The sequence below is a fragment of the Parasteatoda tepidariorum genome, chromosome 8 (assembly GCF_982258835.1).
Source record: "Parasteatoda tepidariorum strain Cologne lab strain chromosome 8, Ptep-v5.0, whole genome shotgun sequence".
In the NCBI taxonomy this organism is placed as follows: Eukaryota; Metazoa; Arthropoda; class Arachnida; order Araneae; family Theridiidae; genus Parasteatoda; species Parasteatoda tepidariorum.
This window is the reverse complement of record NC_141762.1, coordinates 101,729,462-101,742,795: the sequence shown is the minus strand read 5'-3', so window position 1 is coordinate 101,742,795 and position 13,334 is coordinate 101,729,462. Positions and strand designations below refer to the sequence as shown.

Genomic DNA, 13,334 nt, shown 5'->3' with positions numbered 1-13,334 from the left:
TGGGAACCGTCTCCTTAAGATCAGTCCAATGCGGGACTCAAGCTTGAGAAGAACATCACAATGATGTATTCAGGATGGCGGTGGAACCCTTACCCGTTACTTCCAAGCTAGAGAGCGTTTGGTGGAATGGTGAGACCACTTGTCCAGGGAGACCCCTTTTATCGTTCTGTAAAAAAGTAATTGCCCTACAACCTCTTATTTCCTCAGCAACTTTTGCAAGAATTTTCCCCAACCATGAAAAGTAACTTCAGCTAAATCAAGGCACAGAGGATAGATTACATACGAGTATTTTATTCATTGGTACTTGCATGCTTGTGTGCTCAATTACATGCAAGTGCTCAATTACATTACATGTATCCAATTATACAAGTACGATTTTTAAGTCTTTATCAGGTAGAAAGACAGATAGAACAATTCAAATAAGAACAATACGAAGATACATTAGGGGTAGGGCGGGTTTCGAACCCGCCACCTTCACGTTACAGAACGTTTGGCAGGCGATAACGCTCGGCACAGGGTGGCTCCCAAAAACGCGAGTAGCATAGATCCACTTCATCATCAACTCAACTCAACTTTGATCGAGAATAATTGCTAATCGTTATCGATATTAAGGGATATAAAATACGGGACAAGACTGGTACCAAACGAGCTCTTCGTATCTTCGCTCTGTTGTTGCTGTTTTTTTTTCATGAGTTTGTAGTGTATTTAGTCAAGCTTTAAGTATCAAGATGGATAGAGTACGTGACTTTAAATCTGGTGCTTTTTTTTTGTCTCAAAGAAATATTTTTTTTGCCTCAAAGAAGTAGTTCTAAAGAACTTAAATTAAATGTTCGCCATTTATTACTAAATTCTTGAAGCTTTTTTATGGATGTCTCATCTGACGAGAACTTTAAAGTAAGTCTTTCTATTCTTCACTACTTTTACATACTTAAAATTTTTCGTGTTAATTGATGGTATGCTTGTGTTTCTCCGAAATTCGGAATTTTGGAATTCTTGCTCTCTTGTGAAATTCAAAGTTTTTTTTTTCGAATTTTTTGATGAGATATTGACTTGCTAAAAGTATTACTTTTAAAATTGTCAGTCAAAATTTTTATATTGAATAAAACTGACTTGATATTGCGATTGAATGTTTATGGAAAGCAGTAAAACGAGAGTTTTATGAAACAATAGTTTTAAAATTTAAAATTTTTTTTTAAATATATTTTTAACAGGATTTAACGTAATTATAAGTTTCTGAATACTATACACTGCGCATGCTTTGAATAATATATCTAATAGTTTATTTTTTAAAACTCCGTCCTTTTTTATTCCTTCTCCTATATTGATTTGATTTATAAAGTTTTGTGACTGTTTCAAACTTAACAGAATGCCTACTCAGTTCTAAACTCTTGTATATTCAAGATTAATATTTTAATAGAGATTAGTTTTAAGCTATAGTTTGTCTAAATGAAGAACTTCTATAGCCTTTTGTCTGGATCCGTGGCGGTAACTATGATAACGAGGTTAGGGGGTTAAGTAAAAACTAGTTCTAAAATACAAAACGATATAAGTTTTAAAATATTTGAGATGAATGAAATTACGATTTAATTTTTAAAAGTTACTTATAGTAGTTCTTACGTTAGGGGGTAGTTCTTACTGTAGACAAACTATAAGTTTACAAGTCCGATTCATTTTTATTCGGTTTTGCAACATCATATATGCATCTAAGATCTTTCGTCTCTTTTTCTGCTCTTTCCTTAGACCAGGAAAGTAAAATTTCGTTATGCCGTTTATTAGTTTGCATGTAGTTAAGCAAATGTTTCAACCTTTAGCCAGTGCGATCAAGGCAAATGAATTTTTTTTTGTCTAATTTAAAGTAAATCAATACTCAACTATTGTGAAATAATTTCTCCCTTGAAATGTTATTTTGTCTGCAGATTTTGCTCATAATTCTTGCGATGAATAATGGTGACTAACTGGTTTGCAGGGAAATTTTAACCGTAATAACTTTCTTAAAAACCTATGAAAATTAAAGGATGGAAAATTTGGTTTAATCGAAAATTTAGTTTGGAAATTTTCAGATTAAGAATTTCTTTATAGGGAGGTTCTACTGTCATTTGATAAGAAATCTACTATAGTATTGAAATCTGTAAATTTTTTGCTACTTTTATTTAGATATGTTAAATAATTTCGTAATGAAACGTAATTAAATTGTTATATAGAATTTACTGGTTGTGTATACTAAATATTTTGCATGAATTGTTGGCTTATTTTAATTTTATGTATAATCTATTTGATTTTAAACTATGTAAAGGAATGAACTAACTTCCTACAAGGAGGTTGGGAAGTTTGCTGCCTACTTTAAATTTCCTTCGTACGTCAACCATGGCTAGCTACGAACATAAATTTATAATTGTGTAGGGCTCCGTGGCTGAATCGCCGCGACACGGCGACATTGTCGCAGAGAGTTCTTGCAGAAAGATTTTTCCTTTGAAAAGTAAATAATTTTACTTCATTTCTGCAGAAATTTTCACGTAATATTTGAACCATGAATTTAGATAATCACTTTTTGACTCTGTTAATTTACGCAGATTGCATCGTAAATCCTTGTAATGTTTCGATTTTATTTTCGGCAGTTATTGATGTTGATTTTCACGCGGATTTTAGATATCCCGATATATTTCAAACAATAGGGAACATTCGAATCGCGCATTTGACCATTTACTTAAGGCGATAATTTATCGAATTTTTAGCGGTTATTGCTATTGATTTCTCTAGCTTTTAAATTCGATATTTATTTTACAGGATATAATTAACTACTACCTAATCTCGAAACTAAACACGCATTTGAGGAGTCTGATTCTCGTGATTTCGTTGTCTATCTTTTTTCGGCTATCACTACTACGGATTTTACAATTTTTAATAATTTTCTTTATTGTGATAATTATTTACAATATGGATTTACAATACAAGGAAATAATTTCTGCTCCCCCAACAACATGCGAGAATATCACCCATAGTAACAGAATAAAAATTATTACACGTTCAATTTAAAATATATATATTGTAAACAAAGCATTGTTATTTTAAATTTTTAACATATATGTTGCAGTAAGATATTAGTGCTAAAGTTTAGTCGCAGACATCTCTAAAAAATTTTGCCACCGGGATGGGTTCTTCGGTGATTTTCTGTAACGAGTAATTTTCGTGATTTCTAAAGTAAACAGATTTTAAAAATTCGAAAACAGTTGAAATGTCATTCAGACTAGAAAACAAATTTGCCAAAACTGTAAAATTAAAATTTTTAAGTCTTTAATAACTCCAGTTCTTCTGAGAATTAGAATTTAATTTAACAGCATGAATATTTAGCACCGAACTCTATTGTCGCATTAGTCAACATGGTGCGTAGCGTTTTTAAAAAGGGCTTAAAGGTGCTTATTTTCGTTATTTAAAAGCCCTTAAACGTGGTTTTTCATTGTGTGTGTTTTTAAGAAGTGCTTAATTTTCAAACAGATTTTTTTCGTTGCCATGTCGATTTTTGCCACGCATTATGCAAAAGCATGCTTTTCACATTGTTCTGTTCAACTTCTTCACTATTCATTTTGGCGTTCCATCTGTCAATAGCGTATGAAAGCGCCAATTATTTTACATGTTTGATGAAATACTTGCGAGTTTGTGTGTGCGTCTACTGAGCTGGGTTCGGTGAGATTATTGCCTTCTCCTGCGCCACTCTGCTGCATTTTGCAAGATATTGTAAAGTTCCGACTTCATTTTCCACCCTCTGATATCGAACCGAAAAATCTCTCGATTATTTTATAACTGCTAATATAATCAGTTATTTTATCTACTAGTTATTTTATCATGATCATCTAAATTCTTTGAAAAATATTTTGAATTTTGTTTATGTATATGCTTAAAAATATTTTGAGTGCCTTAAAAGGTGCTTATTTTTTTTAAAGATTTGGCTACGCATCCTGGTTAGTCATAAGTATAAAACTTTCATCAGCCAACTTAAATTCTATTACGCAAAAGTATAAAAATAAACGCCACTGTCTATGTAGCAAATTTTATATTTTTAATGACATGTTTCCTATTTTCTTGCAGGATCCAAGAATGTACCTCGAAATAGATGCTTGATACTCAACTACATAAAGTTGCTTCATTGCTATATTAAAAGTCTATTCCGTGCAGGAGAATGTCGGCTATCATTATCAGATTTAGATGGGTAAGGAAGCTAAGATTTATTTTGATCAGATCAAGAAATTGTTTAATAAATTTTATTTAACACTAGAAAGACTGAAACTTAGTAAATACCTAAATTGCCCAAAAGCAGTCAGAATGACTGCCTTGTGAAAAAATAACTAATATAGAAAGAAATTTGTTTAAAATTTTCAATATTTTTCATATTTGCAGTTATAGAACAAGTTATTAGTAAATATTAACAATAAAAAAATTGCATGTTGTACAAAATGTCACAAAATTATAAGAAATTGTGTCATTATATACATTGTTTTTCTAATTGAAATTAAAAAGCAGTCAAAAGGACTTCCTTGGACAATCTAGTGTTAATGTATCTATTGTAGTTTAGCATTTTATCATATATCGAATTATAAAACACTACACATTGAACTATTGCATAAATAAAAGTCAATATTTAAGGTATTAGACTAGGTTAAAAAAAATAGGTTATTTCGACGAAAATTGAGATTTTTTTTAACCTTGTTTGAACGTTAATTCATTGGATTTTCAAAACCCTTTAAATTTTTGATCTACGATTTTTAGAAATGATAGTAATTTTCCATGGTGATAAATGAAAATGAAAGTACGGTCCTTGGCAATATCATTAGATGCACTATAAGATTCTACGTAAAATCATAATTATCTGGTGATACTATACAATTTTATTGTTTTTAAGGGACTGAAACCGGTTTGCACTTGTTTACGTTCGTGTATTAATTGGTTAACATTGTAATGCAATACGTTAAAAATAAATACAAATAAGGATATGAAAAATCTCTTTAATTAAAACCCATTACACGTGTTTAAATATAAAAGTATTGCCTATAAACGCGTGCAAAACATGCAATTATTAAAACACTACAGTGGGTCTAATTATTATAATGTATTAATATAATACGTGATAAAATAAATATTCTATTTTTATGTCTTTTAATTTAATCAATTGTTGATTTTATACCGTCTAATTTAACCAATTGATACACGAACGTAAACGACTGCAAACCGGTTTCAGCTGAGTAAAAACAATAAATCTGCAATATTACCTGATAATTAAGATTTTACATAGAATCTGAAAGTGCGTCTAATAATTTGGCAAGGGACTGAAGACACTTAAATGTTTAAGCTTTGAAAATTTAACCTTTTTATTTGAATAAATTAAGGTTAAGGTTTCATTTTATTAAATATTACATAAACTTTATTTAGTAAGAAAAGTCATTTTCTGAAATTTTCGCAATAATGTTTGTTCTCAGAGTTTTGTTAAAATTTAAATGCATTTTCTGAACATAGATTTGGAGATTTTTACACCAGCACACATGACAAAAGTTCACTTTAGACTTGCTTGAAATTTTGCATGCAGATTTTGTATAATGGTGCAAGTGTGAATTTAGCTTTAAGCATATTAAGTTTTTCTTTAAAAATTTAATATTACAATTTAGTTTTTAATTCTTTTTGAAATTGTAAAATAGTTAAAAACTCGGGTAATAACATTAATCTAGATGTTTTTGTAATTTATGAAATATAATTTACTGTATAGCTGTTAGCGTGGTATGAAAAGGAGTAGTTTTGAACTCATTTGATTTAACAAATATTGTATACATTTTTAAACAGGGTATCTGCTACATTTTAGATTTTCAAATTAATGACTAAAGCATTATCATAACATCAATTGAAATGATAGGTATACAATCAAAACTGTTATACACTGCATCTTCATTAGATTTCAAATTTAAAAAAAGAGTACAAATTCAATTTGGGAGTGACAAATTTTGTTCAATACCGAAATTCATGACTTTCCACGATTTCTCATGACTTTCCAGGTGAGCAGATATCTTGTTTAAACTTTACATTAAATTTAATTTTAAAGCCCTGCTTACAAAATTTAGCCTTAAAAATTGTGTGGATTTCCACTATCAGTCTGACGGCAAGGAGCTTCTAACTCTTGATCCGATATAGGCTATTTTACGTCAGCACTGCGGTCGGTGCTAGCGAAGAGCAGAATTTGAATCTACCAGTCTATGCTTAGGTAGCATCATTGGGAGGCGAATGCTCGGGGGCCCCTACTGCTTTTAATTGGTTTTAAAGCGTACAAAATTTTTGTCTCACTGAAAAACTGAACTTGCTTGGACAAAACTTTGTAACATTAGTATTGCGTCCTATGTAACTTTCGTCATATCTAAAACTTATGTTTAATTTAGTTTCTTGGTTGGAGATGTTTAACTTCTGTTGATAAAATCTCCTACTGATCAGGAGGCTAATAAATTTAGTCATTTGGCACAAAGTTCTAAAATAAGAACTTTCACGAATATCAGACTAATGTTCCCTCACGGTCTATAGATAAATCTCTTAATTCCGTGGTTAGTTAAAGCTTTGCGTAATTGAAATTTCGACAACGCCATTAAGTTTTCGTTTGAACTTCGTCTGCATTTATTAATATAGATTTCTGTGTTACTCCAGCCTTTTGAAAAATACACACATAGCTGCTCAGAGATCCTACCTGCAGGAATTAAATGCTCGGATTAATATGATCTCCTTTATAAGATTTAGGAATTTTGTAAAATGCAAATTCTGCATATGCATTTAAAGGACATACCTACAAAGGGGTTGACTGAGATATTTGCATAACTAATATTTATAAAACTTTACTAGACTCAATATCAAACACTGCCTCTGACAAGAATGAAATTATGCTAATTTGACCATAAGAATAAAGACATTTTGTATTCTTTTTAACGCTAGGCTTTGCATTGCTGATCTAATTGCCATGAGGATCGTAGTCTGCCAAAATCTCCATCACTGACCTGGTTACCATGAGGCCTGTTGTCTGCCAAGATCTCCATCACTGACCTGGTTACCATGAGGCCTGTTGTCTGCCAAGATCTCCATCACTGACCTGGTTACCATGAGGCCTGTTGTCTGCCAAGATCTCCATCACTGACCTGGTTACCATGAGGCCTGTTGTCTGCCAAGATCTCCATCACTGACCTGGTTACCATGAGGCCTGTTGTCTGCCAAGATCTCCATCACTGACCTGGTTACCATGAGGCCTGTTGTCTGCCAAGATCTCCATCACTGACCTGGCTACCATGAGACCTGTTGTCTGCCAAGATCTCCATCACTGACCTGGCTACCATGAGACCTGTTGTCTGCCAAGATCTCCATCACTGACCTGGTTACCATGAGGCCTGTTGTCTGCCAAGATCTCCATCACTGACCTGGTTACCATGAGGCCTGTTGTCTGCCAAGATCTCCATCACTGACCTGGTTACCATGAGGCCTGTTGTCTGCCAAGATCTCCATCACTGACCTGGTTACCATGAGGCCTGTTGTCTGCCAAGATCTCCATCACTGACCTGGTTACCATGATCGTAGTCTGCTAAGATAACCTACTTCAGTTGCCTGGTTGACATAACAGAACAAGAGGTTTATTTTTACATTCTCCTTGAATAGTATGAAAATTCCATTTTCGGCATTTTGGTTATTTAAATTTAAATATTTTCTCTGATAAGAATTAAGCTATATAAATATTTTTAATTAAATCTAAATCCATATTTATAATATAAATGCAATTTAAGTGTACAGCGTTTAAAAGTTTATTTCAAATATTTTTATTATTCGTAAAGAATATTTAAGTCTTATTTATCTAAATATACCTTTTTCTATTTATCATATCTAAAAATTATTATTCATAAATTTTTTTGAGTCTTATTTACCCATTAAATATCTTAAATTAAATTTAAAGTCTAAGTCTCTGAAATTTGACTGCACCTTCTGTAATCTATCAGCTATGTATTATATATACGTACTGTTAATAGTCTTTGCATTTTTAATACAAGCTTATTGTTAGTTATTCCTCGCTATCAGCTATGGCATAATATTTAAGAAAATTAAACCTTGGCGCAAAAGAACTAATTCCGATTTATTTGTTTTTTTCCTTCAAACTATTGTCCAGTATACTAACTAAAATCTAAAATTTGTATTATTCAAAAGAATTGTTTTAGTGTGTAAATTCAAATCATTAACTTCAGAGAATTATTAAAATACTTTCGTTCGATTCTCAGACGAAACATATTTAGATGAATAAAACTTTATATCTGATTTTATTTTGGTATCACAAATTTTTAAATATGCCTTTTCCACCAAATACATCATACGTTACTTTCATATATTAGAATCTGTTTAAGTAAATGTGGGTTAATTTCAAAATCTACCATTAAAATACACTTAATCTGAAGTTTAAGCAAAACTTGTTTGTAAAAAATTTGAGGAATTTATATCGAATAGACAAAATCTGATCTCAAATTTGTAAGCTATTAAAATTAACTAACTCTTAAACTTGTTTTAATCTTTAAAAAAAATTACAGCTCGCAGGTAAAAACCGGTATTTATTAAATCAACGTTATAAAATGTCAAAACTCTTTGCGGTAACGAGATATTTGGATGACGGAAAACCAACATACAATATCACAAATTCAGTGTTACCTTAATAAATCACACGGTATAAAATTGATAGTTATGAATTAATCTCCCCTCATCAGTAAAATACATATTAAATACCAGTTAACGTATTTAAGGTAACCCGTACTGTTCGAAATAGAAATCTTATCTTACAATTCCTGATCTATCGGTTTGTGTACCTATCACTTAAGTTGTTTAAAACCCTTCATGCTAGCGACTCGCTGTAGCGTCATAGCATCGCATTTTTCAAATTTTACTTTTGTCCTAATCTTAGTTAGCTTTGATGGAAAACAATGTTGCATAGTTAGCACTTTACACATTAGGTTTTTATTTACGTAACTGTATTAAGGTAAATTTCACTAAACAAATCTAAATTTACAATTTGTCGATCATTTATGTAGTATTTATCCCAATAACAATTCTACGTATTTAGTCTAAATTTTAAAAGAATTAATGCGCATTATATAAAAAGTTTGAGAACGAAACTATTAAAAGAAAATTAATGAAAAATCAAGACTGTCTAGTAATCAAGTTAGCGCAGCGGAACGCGGTAGAGGTTTGCTCAAGAAATGTTCTAATTTTGTCGCTCAAAATAAAACTGGTAGCTTTTAACACGCTTTGGCGTAACAGAAACTTTTATTTGTAGTTAGTACTAATTATACACATTCGTATGCTCTAAAAATGTTAGATTAGTTAGAAGTTTGGTAAATAAAATATTTCAAATTGTCAGTTTATTTTCTTAAGATAAAGGAAAATTATATTTCTTTATAAAATATATTTGATACATTAATAAATGGGCTTCTACAAAACTAGTCTTGTTTTTTAATCTTATTTCTCTGCCGAGTCTATTTGCATAACGAAAATCTTTAAATGGATATGCCTTAATTTGCTTAATCTCACCTCTTAAATATTCAAAGCAGTTTTGATATATATATTCAGTGCTTAAAAGTATACGTTCAACTAAAAATTTCAACACCGAATAATATTTATTGTGGATGATTCGGCTCGTTTAGTTCTGCGAAACTGGCTGTAAGCATAGCACGTGATAAAAGGATATTTTAAAAATTTTAAACGAATCTGTGACACACTATTTAGCCATAGTTTCAAAAAGTAAGTTTGGAAAATTTTTTAATTTTCCCTTTTTTAAATGTAAATATTCCTGGATGAGTAAATTTAAAGCAATTCATGTTAAAGGAATTTCGTTATGCATTCATATTATTCATTCATCATCTGGCTAACTACTAACATGAGACTAACTATAACATATATTTTAACCATAAGCTAACATCAATTCATTGACTCGGCGGCTAAATAAGTTTAAACAATGGGGCATAGTTACGCGGTATAAGCTATTTTATTTAGAGTATACTTAAAATTTATATTTTAAAATTATATTAGATTTTTATAAATTATGAGATAGTAAAAATTTTTAATTAAGGTTATGCAGTTTCGATCATTTTCAGTTATTTTTCCAAGTTTAGTGAAAATAACGTGGAAAAAACATTTAGAAATATTTTGGAAATACTGAAATTCAGCTTTGTTCGAATTTTGAAATTTCTAATTCGGATAAAATAAAAACGGGTGCATTAAAGATACACACACATTTTTAAAAACATGCATCTATTTTAATAACTATAAAAGATCAAAATTGATTTCTGACTTTGTATAAACTAAAACAAATTCCACACATTAGACTGTCCAGCTAACTATTGTGACTGAAATCTGTTGCGCTGTAATATTGCGCTGTAATACGGGTAGACTTCAAAAACGTTCTTTCTTGTATATTAAACTAGTTTCATTGTAAATTGTTTTCGACTAAGTATGCATCGATTGAGTTAACAACGTTTCACATATAGAGCCGTACATCCACAGCATTAATCTCTTTTTCGACCCAGGTTTCAAACACCCTGGAAAGTACTTGGCGAGCTTTAAAACTTGTATAGCTGTTAAAAAGAATAACGCATAACAGCTGCTAGGCATTACGATATGAGGAACTTTATCTAACTATGCTGGATACTTAACTTGATATAAAGCTAATCTAAAACTAGAAAAGTGGGTACTAGAAAAATTATTTTTCAAAGCATAAATGGTAGAGCTTTAGTTGAAAAAGGTTCGTACACATATTAATCATTACAGAATATTGCATAATCTAATAAATAAAAGTTTTAATAATAATTTGATAGTTTCGAAAATAGGTACATGAATTCAATCGCCCTTCAAGGTCTAAATCAAATTATAGAATTTACTTCAAAACTAAGATTAAATTTAAGTTAGAGGACAAAATTGAAACGTGAATTTAATATTACATCGAAAGTCTCTAAATGTAATCGAAAATTTAAAACTATTTGAGTTGTAAATGTTGTAACTTAGTATTTATTACGACCAAATTTATTCGTCCTATTGAAATTAATTTAATGCAATTTTAAAATATTTTAAGGAAATTTAAATCTTTTAACTTGCAAATGTATCTAATAAAATAAAACAGGTATTTGTAATAGTTTACGTGTTTTGAAAAAGAAAATAATTCAACGTATTCACGTATAAATTAAATGCTACCCATTTAAGATTTTCAAATCTGATTTTGGTGCTACGTAAAGTAACTATATAGATTTCCACTCAAATGAGTGTTTAAAGAGTGCTCGAACGCATATTTTTAAACTGAACTATTTCTTTTAAATATACCGATCCCGTGTAAAAGTGCTACAAATATAGGTTATTGGTCAGAGAAGGCAAAATTTCTGATAGAAAATTGAATCTACTATTTGAACAGAAGCCAAAACGATCCACGAGGTAAAGTATAAACATACTATCTTAATGTGTTCCGTTTTAAATCTAATACTAAAATTTTGAATTTTTCGATTCTCATAGTATGTTGCGATTGCGTTTAATACTTAAAAATTAATGACATAGATAACAATAAGCTTGTTTAACTATTAAAACTTGTATGTAAAAGCAGATTTGCAAATTCCAAGAATTTTTTTTAAATCTTCAAATTCGTTGATTCGAGTTCTATCCTAAGCAGATCATTGTTAAAACGGGCGAGAAATCTTCTATGCAAATATAAATTCAATAAAATGTTATAGATAACTCTAAATCGGGGTCATATAATACTAATTTTGGAATCTCTAACAGTTTTGAGCTGGATTAAGTTAAATTGTCTATGAAGTAAATTGTGAGATACTACATCGAAATTGTAACTGTATCATTGTATAGTTGTCGAGAACCAAATTTAAACCTGATAGCACGTATATATTAATAGACTGTGATTGAAAAACAGTCAGTCCTACCGCATTTATAGTCGATGATATAGCAGATCTACACAATTTGGGGATATCGATCTGCTACATGAGTGTGCAAGTGTGAATCGGAAGCTTCGGAATGTTCTAGACTAGTGTGGATAATGACGTGGAGGTGGTAGTCGGCCGTTCTGCTTTCTCGTCATGTTTCACACTCGTCCAGCCGTTTCGGAACTTCTCGATTCACACATGTGCGCTTCTGTAGTGGATCAGTATCCTTGTGCTGTGTAGAAATCTTTTAATGGCAGAGTCTTGCTTTAAGAACTTGAAACTAGTTATTCTTTTTTGAGTACTCGTGCAACTTGGACTAACAGCAATGAATTTTCGAACGAAAGAGTTCCCCGATCTCTTCAGACGCTATACTGATCGTGTTTTCAAAAATCAAATGTTATTTATTTTTTGCTCCAAACACTAAGTAGCTAACGGTGAAAAAAATCCGTTCTTAGAAATTATAGCTAAATTTTTAAAAAAAAATTTACTTTTTAACTACCCTCTTCTGAAAGTTATAAATTAACAGCCTTACTACCTTTTACTTTCAGTTCAAAATATGAATTTTATCTAAAATCGCCGTCGAAAATTTAATCTAGTGAAAAACTCAATGCGCAAATCTGCCTTTCATATAAGTTAGTTTGAAAAGTTTAATTTTTCAAAATATAACTTAAATTTTTCGGAAATTAAGTTTCAGGTGCAACAGAGACTTCTTAATTTTAAAATAAAATCCTTTAAAAATAATTTTTTTGAAGCTTTTTAGATACTATTTAAAATGACAAAATTGAGAATTAAATTTTAATGAATTCAGGTTCCTCTTTGTTCTGATACATATTTTTACAAGGAGAATTTTCAATAGATTATACATATTCATGTCTCTTGCATTGTGTAATTAAATATCAAAGTTGCCGTTTGATAGCTTATTGTACACTAAGAAATCCATGTTAATATTTCTTTGTGTAAACAAAGTGCAAGTTTAATGTGAAATGTTGCTAAAAACATTCTATTGTAAATGTTAGAACTCCATGTAAAATAAGGAAGATATTGTTTAAAACTAGTAATTTGTAAATGAGTAGACACATGTAATGCCTAGATGCAGTTTGAACTATATGTAATTTTAAATGTTTTAATAAAAATATTTCATCGACAAATTGGTTAGTTTTACTTTTGTTATACATAAGAATTTCTTTTTATTCCAGACTAAGTCATTCAGTTTTAAATTACCACTATTAATGATAGATATTAATGATGTTTACAAATTTATCCTGAGATTTTATTTAAAATTTGCGTTAGGAAAATATTACGCTGTTAGTTGAACTCTTCTCTAAATACTTTACCGATAGTTATCAAAGCAAATGTAGATTTCATCAGAACCGA

General features: G+C 30.4%; 1 long non-coding RNA gene across 1 annotated transcript; it reads left to right on the top strand.

The window, feature by feature from the left end:
* The first annotated feature begins 665 nt into the window (after positions 1 to 665).
* On the top strand, positions 666 to 13,091 carry LOC147806585 (uncharacterized). The gene is made up of 3 exons (XR_015435988.1): positions 666 to 894; positions 4,084 to 4,204; positions 6,955 to 13,091. It is a non-coding gene; the product is annotated as an uncharacterized LOC147806585 (long non-coding RNA).
* Positions 13,092 to 13,334: the final 243 nt, after the last annotated feature.